Consider the following 17,093-nt stretch of genomic DNA (forward strand, 5'->3'; position numbering starts at 1 on the left):
CAAATTCAAATTAAATTAGGTAGATAAATCGGTTACAAGTTCATAGTAGAAAATCGCGCTCTTATCAACCAGCTTGATATACTAACAGTATTTCAAGAATATCTCAAGCTGTGATTATTTGATTGACTTGGTTTAAGATTCATTTTAAAGCTAATTCAATTGTCTATAAATTTGTCTCTAATTACTATTTCCAAATTCCAAACGTAGAAAATGTTATAGGACTCACAAAGTGACGATTCAGATTGAAGATTTCACCTAAATACCTCCTAACATAATCTAAACATACCTGAGAGCAATTTGATCATTCCTTTCTCATTCTATTCCCTTTTTTCTATATAAAACATTTTAGTATACACAAAGTATAGCTATGGAACAAGTCTCTCTTCACTAACAAACCACATCTATTTGCATCGGAATACCTATCAGAACTTTACTCGAGGTAGGGGATTTTATGCTAATTTTTATATGTCATAAGTTAAATGTTTTTTGGATATACATGTTAGCACTACATGTCATGATATAGTGTCTCTTTCCATCATATGCATTATGCATTATAATAATCATCTTATGTGCATTAAATGATTAAAGAATTGAGGGAATGATCCTTCGGGAAGGGAAGGTGACCCCCAAAGACAAGATAATCGAGATGATCCTTCGGTAAGGGAAGGTGATCGGCAAACTTTTGGGAACCTTCGGTAAGGAAAGGAGACTCCCATCAATTTTCTAATAATATATCTTGGTTGCCGTAACTTCCTTCTTCTTTATGTCTAAATAACCTTGATTGTAAATTGAACTGAGGGAATGATCCTTCAGGAAGGGAAGGTGAACCCCAAAGACAAGATATCGATATGATCCTTCGGTAAGGGAATGTGATCAATCGAGATGATCCTTCGATAAGGGAAGGTGATCGCCAAAACGTTTGGGATAAGAACCTTCGGTAAGGGAAGGGGACTCCCACCTTTTATACCGGTTTGAGCTCAATACCTTCCATAAAAGCTATGAGAAAAAGTAATGAAAAGTGCAATGAAAAGTGTGATCATGATTGTTCTTCTTTTATCCTTTTTTGATTTATGATTATGTTTATTATTGCATTCAAAGATCCTTCTTTTATCCAAAGTTCATTTTTGTTTGATTCATGATATTAGTTAAGATCTTTATTTTATTCTAATATATTCTGTTTACTATTCTTCTCTTATTTATTATTTATTTTGCCTTACTTTATAGCCTATGAGAACATCAAACTAAGGTTTATGAGTTTACATGTTTTAACGCTATAGGAATTTTGTATGCATCACATGTAATACCCTCACTATCAGAAGTCACGCTTCTGGCTGCGCTACTCTGATAGCAAGAAGTACGACTACTTTACATACCAAATACTAAAATAGGAGCCTGTGACTCGACACTGTATCGCTGATTTCTTTGAAAACCGGAAATAAACACTTTATCTTAAGAAAAATACAAACAGGCATAGATTCATATACAAGACTCCTTATATAATAACTCATAATATGATATACATATAAAACATACAATTCTTATCCCTCTTACAAACTTGTAATAACAAAGACGAGGGAAGAAAATAATCTAATTAATACAACAACTTATAAACCAAACGCAGTATAATTCTTCTTAATGCTTCTTTATCCGATTCCTTAAAAGGTAAAGCTGTAGGGGGTGAGAACCTAACCACACGGTCTCACCACAAAGTTTCAAAGTTGTCATAAGAAGATATTCAATAAGAAAACTGTTTACAATCTTAGTAATTATCATCGCCTTATAGATCTTTTAAAAACCAATAGGAAATCGTTCAAAACCTTTTCAAAGAAGCAATGTTTAATCTTTCAGAAATCCAAAACCTTTCCTTTCTTATAAGAAAATCTCAATCAGAAGTCAACCACGCAATCAAACAACACAATCTTTAATTCAGCATCAAAGTTTATTCCCAAATGTAGCACGCCAGGACAAACACAGACAAGACAGACAAGGAAAGCACGGGTTTAGGTAGCAGTTACAGCAAATAGTTCAAGTAGCAGTTAAGAACAGTTTAGCAATCAAGAAAACCAAAACAAGTTCAAACACAAGCAAAGCATATAAATGCATATGATGCATGCCTGTCCTATGGATGATGAGTCTCATCTGTTGGTTATCCAGCCAACCCGACATGTCTGAATTGTCCTTAGACTGTCCCCCGACGTGCATTCCCAAGAGTCTATGCATAGATTTTTCTTAAATAATCAATATTGCTCAATGGGGGTAACATTCCTGGGAATTTATATAGTGCCCGGTCACACTTACGTCGTAGGGTCAACAGAGTATCGAGTTTTTAACCTGGTACACGTGGTGGCAAGCCATGATACTTTATCCAGGGAACCTCGTATCTCAGATAATTCAAATTCATAAGCCATGTGAATAATTCAAAGTTCATATCTCAACATTCTCAACATCATAATCATTCATCAATCCAAATCTCATTTCCAAATTCATTCAAAAACCATATTTCAAAGAAATCCTCATCATCCTTCTTTCCATTCCGTTCACTAACAATTCTCAATCTAAAACATAACTTTTCCTTTGATAAATGAGGTAATCTTAAATCATATAATACTTAAAATTAAACCTTTTAAAATATTTACTTCAAATGAAACTTCTAATTTTATAAAATTTTGGCAGCATCTCCTCTAAAACTTGGATTCTGCTACCCTTTTCGGGTGCCATCCAAACATTTCTCAAACCTTTTTCTCAACCATTTCCAAATCTCATTCATTTTCCAAAATTCAACCAGTTCCAATATCAAATTGTTTTCAAAGCGAATTAGTGCCAACAATAAATCTCTTTTTAAAATCAAACCAGCTCAGATACTAAATCATTTATAAAGTCATTTATAAAGTCAGACTAATTCAAAATTAAACCGTTTTCAAAATTAATTCAGTTTCATATTCCAAATCATTTCCAAAGCCAATTCGTTTACATTATCAAAAATAGCTTCAAAACCAAGAAGGCCATTTTTCATAATAATCAACTAAATAACCTTTCAAACTAATTTCTTTTCAGCAATCACAAACTACTCAAGTAATCAAACAATCAGTCATTCAGTCCAGCAAACAACCACATTTATAAGACAATCATAATCACAGACATATGTTTCTCACATTAATATCTATTTATAACAACCATGTAAGATAAAATGAATTCTAAGAAAACCCCTACCTCAAAGAATCAAACCCGCAGCGATTTTAACGCAATAAACCCTCTTTTCACCTTATTCTGCAGTAGCTACATCATGATTTGTATTCCAAGCACCCTCTGCTAACGGAGAAGAATGGCAAGCAAAAGTAATAATCACAAATACAGCAGCTCTATGTAATAGACAGAATAAACATAATCAAGCGAGGCAAAGAGGAACATTACGCACTAATAAAACAGAGTCAAAATGGAGTATTATGGCAAGGTAAAGTACAATAGAATTTGTCTTACCAGAAAAGAAACAAGGGAATGGGGAATGGAGAAACTATAGCTTCGACAACATTTCTTTTCAATAATCAGAACGGCGAATAAGGGCACAGCCGAGCAGAAATGGCAAGCCAGTGACGGCAGTAGCATTATTTTTGAGTGATTAAGGCAATAGAGACACCAACAATAATCAAAACAATGGAACAGAATAGAAGTGGAACAGGGTTCAGGAAAACAAAAAACAGGGTAACCGGTGAAAATCAACTTAATAGACAAAGAAGTTGAAGCAAGGTTAGAGCTTTGATGATTGGACTTTTGTGTGGTTTAGAATTCACAAATGAAAGCTCGTTGCAATATAGTTTCTAAACCAATAATAGTCCTTTCATACAAAAATTTTTTTGTCACAAGTAACAAACCCCTAAAATCTATAAACCAAAGTATTGAACCTCGGGTCGTTCTCCCTAGGAATTACAATAAAGTTCTTGTTATTGGTTATGGAGCATGTTTTGGGGTTTTTGATAAGAGACATGAAATGTAAATGGCAATGAAAATAAACTAATAACTAGAAAGGTCTTGGCAAAGGTTGGTGGTCAAGGATCTCTATCCTAATCACTAACCACAACATGAGAATTGGCAAGGATCAACCCCACTAAGTCATCCTCTAACTAATAAAGGAAAGTCAAGTGAGCTATGTCAATCCAAGACCATAAATCCTAGTTCTCCACCAAATCAATTAGTGAGATCTAGAGTTAATGGCTCCCAATCGTCAATCACTTGGACATTAGTAACTCAAGAGTTCCTAAGTTACCTTCCCAAGCCAAGAACATAAAATTCTACTCTAAAATCCAACCAAGCATTTTATCAAACACTTGGAAGGCATAAAAAGAAAGCATAGTAAAAAGTGCAATGAAAGTAAATCTACACTACTCAATTGCAAGAAATTAAACAACCAATCAAATGAACAATAAAGGAACATGAAAACATAAATTGCATTGAAATGAAAATAGAAGAAACAAAAGTGTATGAACATAAAAGTAAAGGATTACAAGAATTAAATACAAAACTAGAGAGAGGAAAGGTAGAAGAAGAAGAATTGTAAAAGAAAAAGTAAATCAAAGCATGAAATTAACCTAGATCTAAGAATTCCTAATCTAGATCTAACCTACTACTAATTCTAGAGAGAAGAGAGAGCTTCTCTCTCTAGAAACTAACTAAAAGCATGTGAAAACTAAAATAAAACTAAACTAATGACTAGATGTCTCATCTCTCTTCAATCCTTGGGTCAAATAGCATTAGAAATGAGTTGGATTGGGCTCACAAGGCTTTAGAATTCGCTGGCCACTAATTTGCTTTTAATGATTCACGTGCAAATCAGCGCGTGCGCGCCCCCCTAAATGTGATTCAACTATGGAAAATCTTATATCATTTCGAAGCCCCAGATGTTAGCTTTCCAATGCAACTGGAACTGCATCATTTGGACCTCTGTAGCTCAAGTTATGGTCAATTAAGTGCGAAGAGGTCGGCTTGACAGCTTTTGGGATTCCTTCATTTCTTCATGAGTTCTCCATTTTTACATGCTTTTCTTTCATTCCCTTGATCCAATCTTTGTCTCCTAAATCTGAAATCACTTAACAAACATATCAAGGCATCTAATAGAATCAAGGTGAATTAAGATTAAACAATTAAGGGTCTAAAAAACATGTTTTCACTCTTAAGCATAATTAAAGGAGAATTTACAAAACCATGCTATTTCATTGAATAAATGTGAGAAAAGATGATAAAACCCTCTAAATTCAACACAAGATAAACCCTACAAATGGAGTTTATCAAGCTTACCAAGCAAACAGGCTTCAGAGACGGTTTTTGGTGGCGGCAGCAGTGGCGTGGAGCTCCGGCGACGCAGAGGCGCGGTGGCGCAGCTGGTTCCCCCTCCTGCAGCGGGTGTAATGGAACCAACTTCTTCTCCCCCCTCGAAGCCCTGAACGGCGATGCAATGGATCTAACAGTGATGGGATTCTCGGTGGCGGCAAGAGCTTCTTATGGCAATGGCGTCTGGTTCACGAACGGCAGCGACAACGGAGTACGAATGATGAACGGGCTTTTGTATGGTCTAGAATTCACAAATGAAATCTTGTTGAAAGTATAGTTTCTAAATCAACAATAATACTTTCATACAAAAATTTGGTTGTCACAAGTAACAAACCCCTATCAAAATAAACCGAAGTATTCAAACCTCGGGTCCTCTCTCAAGGAATTGCAGGGAAGTGTTCTTGTTATTGGTTGTGAGTTGTATTTTTTTTTTTTTTTTGGGTTTTGAATAAGAGAACAAGAAAAGTGAAAAGTAAATTGCAAAGGGAATCGAAGGACAAAAAGAGGTCTTGGCAAGGTTTGGTGGTCAAGGATCTATATCCTTATCACTAACCACAACATGATAATTGCAAGGATCAATCCCATTAAATCATCCTCTAACTTGGTAAAGGAAAGTCAAATGGGCTATATTAATCGAAGTCCATAAGTCCCAACTCTCCACTGATTCAATTAGTGAGAACTAGAGTTAATGGCTCCAATCATCAATTACTTGGACATTAGCAACTCAAAAGTTCCTAAGTTACCATCCCAAGCCAAGAACATAAAAGTCTAAATTAAAATCCTCCCAAGCATTTTGTCAAACACTTGGTAGGCACAAAATAAAAGCATAAAAAACTAACAAAGGAAATAAGTATAAACAACTAATTACAAGCATCAATAACAACAAATGAAGAAGCAAGCAATAAATATGAAATACCTCAAATTGCATTAAAAGGGAATTGAATCTAACATGAGAATTCATAAACTAAATTAGCAACATAAAGTAATCAATAAGTGAAATAAATAAACTAGAATGCTAGAACAAATAAAAGTAGAAGAGAAACTAAAACAAAATAGGATAGAATTCAGAATTTTGAGAAGAACTAATCCTAAAAAACCTAAAACCTAGAGAGAGGAGAGAGTCTCTCTCTCTAGAAAACTACATCTAAAACCTAAAATTATAAAAATGAATGAATGAGAAGTGAATGATTGATTCTGCTCCACTCCCAACCTCTAATCTGTGTTTTTGGGCTTAAAACTGGGCCAAAAACAGTCCAAAAATCGCCCCCACCGATTTCCGATAAGTACAGCACATGGCTCCGTCACGTGTATGCATCGCCCACGCGTACGCGTCGTTTGTTTGCCGCACTATCCACGCGTACGTGTCATCTACGCGTACACGTCCTTAAACTCCAGGCATCTATAGCAAATTTTATATTATTTTGAAGCCCCAGATGTTAGCTTTCCAATGCAACTGAAACCGCCTCATTTGAACCCTTGTAGCTCAAGTTATGTCTGATTTAGTACGAAGAGGTCAGGCTTGACAGCTTTGTAATTCCTTCAATTTCTTGTATTCATTCCTCTTTTGCATGCTTCTTTTCCATCCTCTTAGCCATTCCTTCCCTATAATCCCTGAAAACACTTAACACACATATCACGGCATCGAATGGAAATAAGAGAAGATTAAAATTAGCAAGTTTAAGGCCAAAGAAGCATGTCTTTAATCATAGTACAAAATTAGGAAGAAAAATGTAAAACATGCAATTTCTATGAATAAGTGTGAGAATGATGGATAAAATCTACTGAATTAAGCACAAGATAAACCATAAAATAGTGGTTTATCAACCTTCCCACACTTAAACATTAGCATGTCCTCATGCTAAACTCAAGAGAAGCTATAAAGAGTGAAGGCAAAATGGTAGGATGTATGAAATGCAACTTATTTGTATGAATGCAGCTAAATACAAAATGCTATTGTCTACTTGGTTAAAAATAAATAAACCTTTCAAGAACAAATATGAACTGGATTTCACTAATTCAAATCATAAAAATGAAGTGCAAATAGACTTGCAGAAGAAAATAGCTCATGAAAGCCATGAACAAAGAATCGAGCATCGAACCCTCATTGGAAGTGTATACGTTCTAATCACTCAAGTGTTTAAGGTTCGATTCTCTCAATTCTCTACTAATCTCGCTTTCTAAAACTTGCTCTTCATCTAACAATCAACAAATATTTAATGCACAAATACACATATCAAGAGGTCTTTTAAGGGTTGTAATGGGATTAGGGTCAAGGTAGGATTGTATTTGGTTAAGGGGACTAAAATCTGAATCCTTGATTAACCTAAACTCCCCACCTAACTTAAGACAATCCATGTGATCAAAATATATAATCTAACTACCCACTAACTATGTTTACCACGTATTCATGCATCCTAAATTGAGTACAGTACATATGCATTGCTATCATCATTTACTTTGGGGCATTTTGTCCCCTTTTTATTATTTGCTCTTTTTTTTTTCTTTTTCTCTTTTTTTTTTCTTTTTTTTCTTTTCTTTTGTTTTTCTCAAAGCATTTGGTTAAGGTATTGAATGCAAGAATATGTGCTCAACTATTTTGTTTATTTCCACTAAAAATATATAATACCCAATTCCCAAACCAAATGTTTCCAAACTCAATTTCTCCACACTTAAATCATGAACACTCTCACTAGTCTAAGCTAACTAAGGATTCAAATTAAGGACATTATTGTTTTCTGCTCAGAGTTAGTGATAAGCTAAAGTAAAGAACAAAAGGGGTAAAATAGGCTCAACTTTGGTTTGCAAAGGATGATGAAAAGGATAAGGCCATATGGGTATGTAAGCTTAGTGAAAGAAGGCCTCAATCACATAAGTACATGTATACATCAAACAATGGAAATATAGAATTAAGTAAGACAAAGATCACAATTTTAAAGAGAACAATACACACCAAAAATAGAATATTGGTTGATACAATGCAACCATCAATTAGGCTCAAAATCTCACTGGTTTTGTGTGTTCGACCTCTAAAACCATGTTCCAAATTAAAATTCTTCAAACAGGTTTAACAAAAATTTTAATTCAAATTAGTGAAATACTATAAAATAGTTTCTTGAAAAGAAAAGCATTACTTCAACTAAGTAGTGGTAGAATATGCACAAAATCAAAAAAACATGCAATCAAACATGCAAATGCCATAATGAACTAACAAAGGGAATTAAACATTGGTGTTGAGAAGAAAATAACTAATCCACAAAAGTCTGTATCGACCTCCCCACACTTAAAGATTGCACCGTCCTCGCTGCATGCAAAGATGTGCAAGTGGACGGGCTCCTATAACTGCGGAATTCCTTCAAAAAGCTTATGCAGAGCGACTTGTTATTCTCCCCATTTAGAAGTTTTCTCTTCCCTTCTTGATGGCCATCCTGAAAGAAGAGAAAAAGGAAGAAGAAGAACCCACAAACAAAGATATGAAAACAAATAAGATATAGGTGGGCTAATGCCAAATAATAATGAGGGTCTCAACTACATGGTAACTACAACATGTAAGTGAGAAAACAGTAGAAGCGAATGGCATATCAATAGTACAAAAATTGCAACAATGAGGGAGAGAGAGTGGGTGATGAAAGACAGTATAAGTGAATGTCAATGCAGATGGAATACAAGTGTTATAAAAGATTAGCATTGACCTAAATAATATCACCCAACAATGTAAAACAAGTCACTAAGCACTAAAACAATGGAAGAAATAGTCAATAGATGAGTAAACACATTGAACACCAATGGAGAAATAGCAAACTTAGAAAAGAAAATAAAAACATGCACAAGACTAAAATGCAATGAATGATAATATGTAAATGCAATGAAGAAAATAAAATGAAAGAGAATAAGGATGAGAAGGTAGGAGAAGGAAGTGAGAAAAGAAGAGGAAAGAAGAAAAGGAGAGGAGAAAGAATTAGGATTGAGAGAGAATTAGGATTTGGGAGGAGGGAATAATTGGAACTAGGCGGCGCGCTAGGTTAGTGATGCGGCGCATGTGACGTTCACGCGTGCCCCACGCGTACGCGTGGGTTGCACAAAAAGAAGGTGACGCGTAAGCGTTCGGCACGCGTACGCGTGCCCCTGGTTGTGCCAGTCGCGTGAAACCAGCTCCGCGCACGCACAACTCTCTGTTCATTCTGTGTTGGGAGCCAAAATCGCATACGACGCGTGCGCGTCAGGCACGTGCACGCGTGAGTGGCCATAAATTGAAAATGATGCGCACGCGTCAGGGACGCGTACGCGTGAGTGATTTTGTGCCTCTAGCACAGTGCCAGCCCCAGACCATCACAACTCTCTATTCGAACGTGGAATTACGCCGATTTCCTTATCCACGCGTGCGCGTCCTAGACGAGTACGCGTGGGTTGCCAGAACTTCAAGTGACACGCACGCGTGAGATATGCGTACGCATGGTCTTGATTGTGTGCAAAGCATGCTTTCCGCTCAACTCCGGCGCAACTCTCTGTTCAATCCACTATATTTCGCATTCACATATGACGCGTGCGCGTCCTAGACGCTTACGCGTCGAATGCTCTTTTTTTGATGCAGAATGCAGGTGATGATGCAGAATTTATGAGATAACACTGATAGAAATAAAATAAAATAAAACTAAGAATAAAAAGGGACGATCATACCATGGTGGGTTGTCTCCCACCTAGCACTTTTAGTTATTGTATTTAAGTTGGACATTTGGTGAGCTCCTTGTCATGGTGGCTTGTGTTTGAACTCATCCAGGAATTCCCACCAATGTTTGTACTTCCAGTAGCCTCCGGGGTCCCAAACTAGGCGCATACAGCCTTCAAGCAAGTTAAAGCAAGTGACAAGGCCCCAAGAGTGTTGATTGCTAGAATGAATTCCGGGGTCCCAAACTTTGCTTTTGCACCCGTCTTTGTGTTGATCATCATTGTTCCAACCGGGTGGCAAGCAATCTGAATTCTCAATGAAGTACCCAAAAGACTTCCTAGACCCATTCAGTCGAGCTCTACACCAATCCTTGCACTTCAACTTGGAGCGTGCAACCATATTGAACCTTGCCTGACAACGCCTACCACTAAACATCTCCCTCTTACTCTTAAAGCCACAAAGAGCTCTAAGTTGCCCATCTATCTCAAGAAAACTAAATTCAAGTGGAATGAGAAAGCTAAGGGATACAAATTTTACCCACTTGAATATTGTGAAGGATGATGGTGACTTAGGGGGGAAAGTCTCCAACAACTTTGGCACAGTGACTTCAAGCTCCACTCCCTTGTGTTCTTTCTTGACAACTTCTACCTCTTTGCAAGCTTCTTCAATTTCAACCTCTTCCTTTGGGTAGCTTTCTTCTAATTCAATCTCTTCTTCATTGCTTACTAAGGGCATGGGAGGTTGTGCTTTTTCTTCTTTAATCTCCATGTCAAGTCCAATGGGAGAGGATTCAATTGTAGATAAGGATTCATCAATGATTGAATCTATCTCTTAATCAACCTCTTCAAAGTCTTCAACCATGATATGCCTTGGAGGTTGTACACTCTCCTGAACATCAATTTCAAACGTCTTGGAAGGAGGCTCTATGACTTGACTTTCCCATGGAGGTTCTACATCTCCCAAATCTTCAACCACTTCCTCTTCTTCGATAATTTTGACTTTCTCCACTTGCTCTAATACAAAATTAAACTCCTCCTTGATGTTGCTTAGTGTAGAGTTGTCTTCAATGATGGAGCTTTCCACTTGTCCAACCTTCACTAATTCGTCAACTACTTCATCTTCAAGGGTCTCTCCTACCTCCATCTTTTGGGCCTCCTCTTGCTTCTTTTGAAGTATGAATTCGTGAAACCGATCTATTACGTTCCTAAGACGATCCCTTTTCTCTTGTTCCATATCACTAGCATATTGGGGTCGTGTTGCTCTTGGATTGATGGATGTGGGTGCTCTTCCATGGAGGATGGTGATGGGATGGAGAGATCATTATGTGGTTGAAAAAGAAGTGCACTAGAGCTTGAGGGTTGAATATTGGGGGTAAATGATGAATCCATGCGGGATATAAGATCTTGGAGAGTAGAGGTGAGACTAGTGAGAGTGGAGGTAACTGTGGTTTGAAGCTCTCTTTGCCCTTGGTGAATAACACTAAGAGTGTTGTTATCCAATGGAGGTCAGGGTGGGTAGGAGGGTTCATTTGTTGGGAGAAAGGGCTCATAATACGAAGGTGGTTCCTTTTGATAAGGATGTGGAGATGGTGTATATTAAGGTGGTGGTTCTTGGAGGTAATTGTGTTGGAATGGGGGTGGTTCTAAGTATGGTTCGTATGGTTCATATGGGGGTTGGTATGGTGGATATGGATTGGGGTCATACGAAGGTGAATGGTAGAAAGGGGCTTGTGAGTATGGTAGTTCAAAATTATGTTGAGGAGGAGGTTCATAGGTATATCATGGTGGGTGTTGATTGTCACGAAGAGGTCCACCACAACCATTGTCTTGGTATGCATCATGGAATGGTTGCTGCTCATAGTGCATTGGAGGGGGTTATTGCCAAGAGGGTTGATTAAATCCTTGTGGCTCCTCCCATCTTTGGTTGTCCCATTCTTGATGCATATTCTCATTGTAGCCTACATTCGCTACAACATAATTGTAACCGCACTCGTAGCCAAATGGGTGAGAATTCATAATAGCAAATAAAAAACAAAAACTGATAAAAATAAGCAACTAAGTTCTAAAAGTAACAAAAACTAACAAACAAGCAAAAAGCAAATATTTATAATAACCAATAATAAGGCACACGTTTGCAATTCCCCGGTAACGGCGCCATTTTGATGAACGGACTTTTTTGTGGTCTAGAATTCACAAATGAAATCTCGTTGAAAGTATAGTTTCTAAACCAACAATAATCCTTTCATACAAAAATTTGGTTGTCACAAGTAACAAACTCCTATCAAAATAAACCGAAGTATTCAAACCTCGGGTCGTCTCTCAAGGAATTGCAAGGAAGTGTTCTTGTTATTGGTTGTGAGTTGTATTTTTTTTGGGGGTTTTGAATAAGAGAACAGGAAAAGTGAAGAGTAAATTGTAAAGGCCATCGAAGGACAAAAGGAGGTCTTGGCAAGGTTTGGTGGTCAAGGATCTATATCCTTATCACTAACCACAACATGATAATTGCAAGGATTGATCCCATTAAATCATCCTCTAACTTGGTAAAAGAAAGTCAAATGGGCTATATCAATCCAAGTCTATAAGTCCTAGCTCTCCACTGATTCAATTAGTGAGAACTAGAGTTAATGGCTCCAATCATCAATTACTTGGACATTAGTAACTCAAGAGTTCCTAAGTTACCATCCCAAGCCAAGAACATAAAAGTCTAAATTAAAATCCTCCCAAACATTTTGTCAAACACTTGGTAGGCACAAAATAAAAGCATAGAAAACTAACAAGGGAAATAAGTCTAAACAACCAATTACAAGCATCAATAACAACAAATGAAGAAGCAAGCAACAAATATGAAATACTTCAAATTGCATTAAAAGGGAATTGAATCTAACATGAGATATCATAAACTAAATTAGCAACATAAAGTAATCAATAAGTGAAATAAATAAATTAGAATGCTAGAACAGATAAAAGTAGAAGAGAGACTAAAACAAAATAGGATAGAATTCAAAATTTTGAGAAGAACTAATCCTAAAAAACCTAAAACCTAGAGAGAGAAGAGGGCCTTTCTCTCTAGAAAACTACATCTAAAACCTAAAATTATGAAAAATGAATGAATGAGAAGTGAATGATTGATTCTGCTCCACTCCCAGCCTCTAATCTGTGTTTTTGGGCTTGAAATTGGGCCAAAAACAGCCCAGAAATCGCCCCCAGCGATTTCTGATACGTACAGCACGTGGCTCCATCACGCGTACGGATCACCCACGCGTACGCGTCGCCCATGCGTACGCGTCATTTGTCTGCTGCACTATCCACGCGTACGCATCATCCACGCATACGCATCACTAAACGCCAAGAAACTATGACAAATTTTATATCACTTCGAAACCTCGGATGTTAGCTTTCCAACGCAACTGGAACCGCCTCATTTGGACCTATATAGCTCAAGTTATGTCTGATTTAGTACGAAGAGGTCAGACTTGACAGCTTTGCAATTCCTTCAATTTCTTGTATTCCTTCCTCTTTTGCATGCTTCTTTTCCATCCTCTTAGCCATTCCTACCCTGTAATTCCTGAAAACACTTAACACACATATCCGGCATCGAATGGAAATAAGAGAGGATTAAAATTAGCAAGTTTAAGGCCAAAGAAGCATGTTTTCAATCATAGCACAAAATTAGGAAGAAAAATGTAAAACATGCGATTTCTATGAATAAGTGTGAGAATGACAGATAAAACCTACTGAATTAAGCCCAAGATAAACCGTATAGTAGTTTATCAACGAACGGGGACGGCGATGGCTTCTTCCTCGCGCTCGCGCTCCTCCTCTCCGCCTCGGACTCGATGATGGCAACGTGTGGAAGGCAGCTCCCTCTCTCGCACGGTTTGCTCAACGGCGTCCCCTTCTCTCCTCTTCGTCAGTGGAAGCGGCGGCGGCTTCGCAGTCCACAGCAGCGTCAACGGTGGTGGTGAGACCCACGGTGCTGGCACTATCTTGCTCTGCTTCTCTCTTCTCCCACAGCTCTGATTCTCCCTCTCTTCCCTCAAGCCCTCACGTTTCTTTCTTTCCCTTTCTTTTTTGTTTCTTTCTTTCGTAGGTAAGTTAGGGAAAATAGAATGGATGGTGGCTAGGGTCAGATGAGTGGGGTTAGGGTTTAATTTAGTTAAATTTAGAGTTTGGATTTAATTTGGGAATTAGAGTTTAATGTGGAACAAAAATAAAATTAAGAATTTTGGGTAAATTGGGATTTTTGGATTAATCCGAGAACTAATTAAATCTCTAAAATACTATTTATTATATCAAAATATTAATTGATTTGAAATCAAATACTCTAATTGAAATTATAAGATAATATAATTAATTTTCTTTATTTATAAAAATATTAGTATTAAATTTTGAAATCTCAATTATTTAAACCGAATCGTATAAAATTCTTATTATTTTACATTTGCTAAATTTTATAATTTAAATATAGAAAATAATTCGATAATTATAAAATCAGATAAAATCTTAAATTATTTTAAACTCAATTAATCAAAATTTATTTTAATTATCTTTAATAAAATAATTTCAGGGATTAAAGTACTTAATGATTAATAAATCTAAATTAGCTCTTAATAAGATCTTCTAAAATTTCTAGGTCTTACATCACACATGTCATAACATAAATAAATGAGAAGCATCTAAAAGTCACACCACTCCGACTAACCAAGACTTTTGAGAATAATAATTGAACAATATTGCATAAAAGTTCTCAGTATATATATATATAGTTTCAAATACCAGGATTTTCATATGGCATAAAGGTATTAAAGGGTATAAGTGTGATGTAAACAGAAGTTACAACATAGACTTGATGTACAAGATGATATGTTTTCAAACATGTGATGGTAAGGCAAGGCGTCAAAAGGTTGTGAAACCTGTCGGGGTTAAAACGACGTACTTAACGTTCACATACTGATCTCATACCAACTTTAGAGATTCAACTATTCAAACTTCAACATAACTTATCTCCACCATACTCAACCGTATTTTATTGGGTAACTCATCTAACGGTTCTTAACTTCGTTAAACACTTTGCAAACCTTATTATTGGTCACAAGTTTCACATCAACAAAACTATTTCACGTAAAACAAGGTTCTACAATTCCCTGTGACGTCGTATATTTACAAGTTTCACCTTTTGCGTCCACCAAACGTACCCTAAAGAATTAATGTGTCGTTTACTAAGTCCAACAGTCACACAAGATACCAAAACTAACCTCGAGTATACTCAGAAGGATAATAGACCTTAGAAAAGAAACAAAAGCGGCAAGAACTGTATTCGCGAGAATTTGAAAGAATTGTAGAAATCACAAGTAGACAAGGATAAACAAGTAATGAAGAATGTTGGAAAGAGAATCAACTGATAACTTTAAGGGTAACTCTTGAGTCAAAGGGATTCGATAGGACCAATGAGATGAAAAACAACACATTATTTTAAAACGAATTCAAGCTGAGTCAAGAAATATGAGATTTACAGAAGAAGAATATCCAAACCAAAGACAAAGTTTATAGAACTCAAGAGTATGGTTTAAAAAATATTTCTGAATGCATTGTTCGTAAAGAATGAAAAACTTAAGAGGAAATTATTTCATGTTCTGAAAGAGAAAATGGGTAACAAACTGTAGGATTACAAGTGTTCATAACATGCAGCAGAAGTAATAAAGTAATCCTATTGATCTATTTTCTGCTTAAAACTTTATTAAAATAAGATGGGTTATATGCCAATATCTGAGTACCCTAGTGAATGAAAACTTTCTCCTTCGATAGTACGAAGGTACTATGTGTATCCACACCGAGACTGATCCTTGTTGTCAACTGCTTGACCAATGGATTTAACTGAGAAATTTCTTGCAACTCCTTGCACCAGCAATTCTTCACTAAGAATTGGAATATTTGTGTATGTGGAGGTAAAAGAGAAAAACTTGTTTTTTTCTTTCTTTTATCATATACACATATATAGTATGAGATTGGTGACTGATTTGCGAATCAAATTACAACTTAATTTGAAACAAAATCAATTAGGATCTTATCCATATTTAAAACTCATCATAGAATAAATAATTAATTATTTAATATTCTCAATTATCATATTATTATATTCATGGTGTTAGCAAAGAATATAATAATATTTCATTTGAATTAATATAATTATTTATTTGATCTAATCAAAATAAAAATTAAATGATTATTTACCAAGGATTAGAACGCTCGTTAGTATGTGACCCCATAGGTTCAATACTAAGCGGGTAGTATATTAGTCATACTAAATTTACTAATCAAGGTTGGCGTCTAGCAACGCTCCTTCACGACCCGATAGTATGAAGTAATAATATTTTTACTAAGAACCCAAGATGAACAAAAATACAACTCCTTCCATCTTTTCAGCTCTTGGCTAACTTTTAGATTACGGTTTGATTGTCAAACTCTAACTTGTTACCATTATTATAATGAATTATGAATGACTTAAGAAACTCATTTCTTAATTCATTCAAACCCCTTGGCCAAGGCATTGTTTATTTCATTCATTATAATTGTAGAGCTCAAACTCATTATCATAGTTGATGGATTCTATTTTGACTAATCATTAATTCTACAAGTATTTAAATCATACCCAATGTCCATTCAACTAACACCGTAGGGTGTTAGGTGTCCGGAATCAAAGTATAATAAATACATTGTTAATTACTATGATAGTCGCAGGTCAAAGGAAAATTCTAATATTATGTTCATCATAAGAATATCCTATTGACAAATATACGGTAACTATAACCATTAGGAATTCTTAGAGTGAGTCAGTTCAATGGTTATATCTCTATATATACCATTTATATATATAATTTAATAAATGAGATCTATTAATCTTCATCCAATGAAGACTATTATATATATATATATATATATATATATATATATATATATATATATATATATATATTAATCTATCCGAATCACTAATGTCTCATTTTTAGTGATTCTACGATTAAGAACAATTTAAATTAAAAGTACTCAAAAAACGTATATCTCATTATTACGATCCCTATCATAATTATTCGTTTTTAATTCTAATTAAG

The sequence above is a fragment of the Arachis ipaensis genome, chromosome B07 (genome assembly GCF_000816755.2).
Source record: "Arachis ipaensis cultivar K30076 chromosome B07, Araip1.1, whole genome shotgun sequence".
Lineage (NCBI taxonomy): Eukaryota > Viridiplantae > Streptophyta > Magnoliopsida > Fabales > Fabaceae > Arachis > Arachis ipaensis.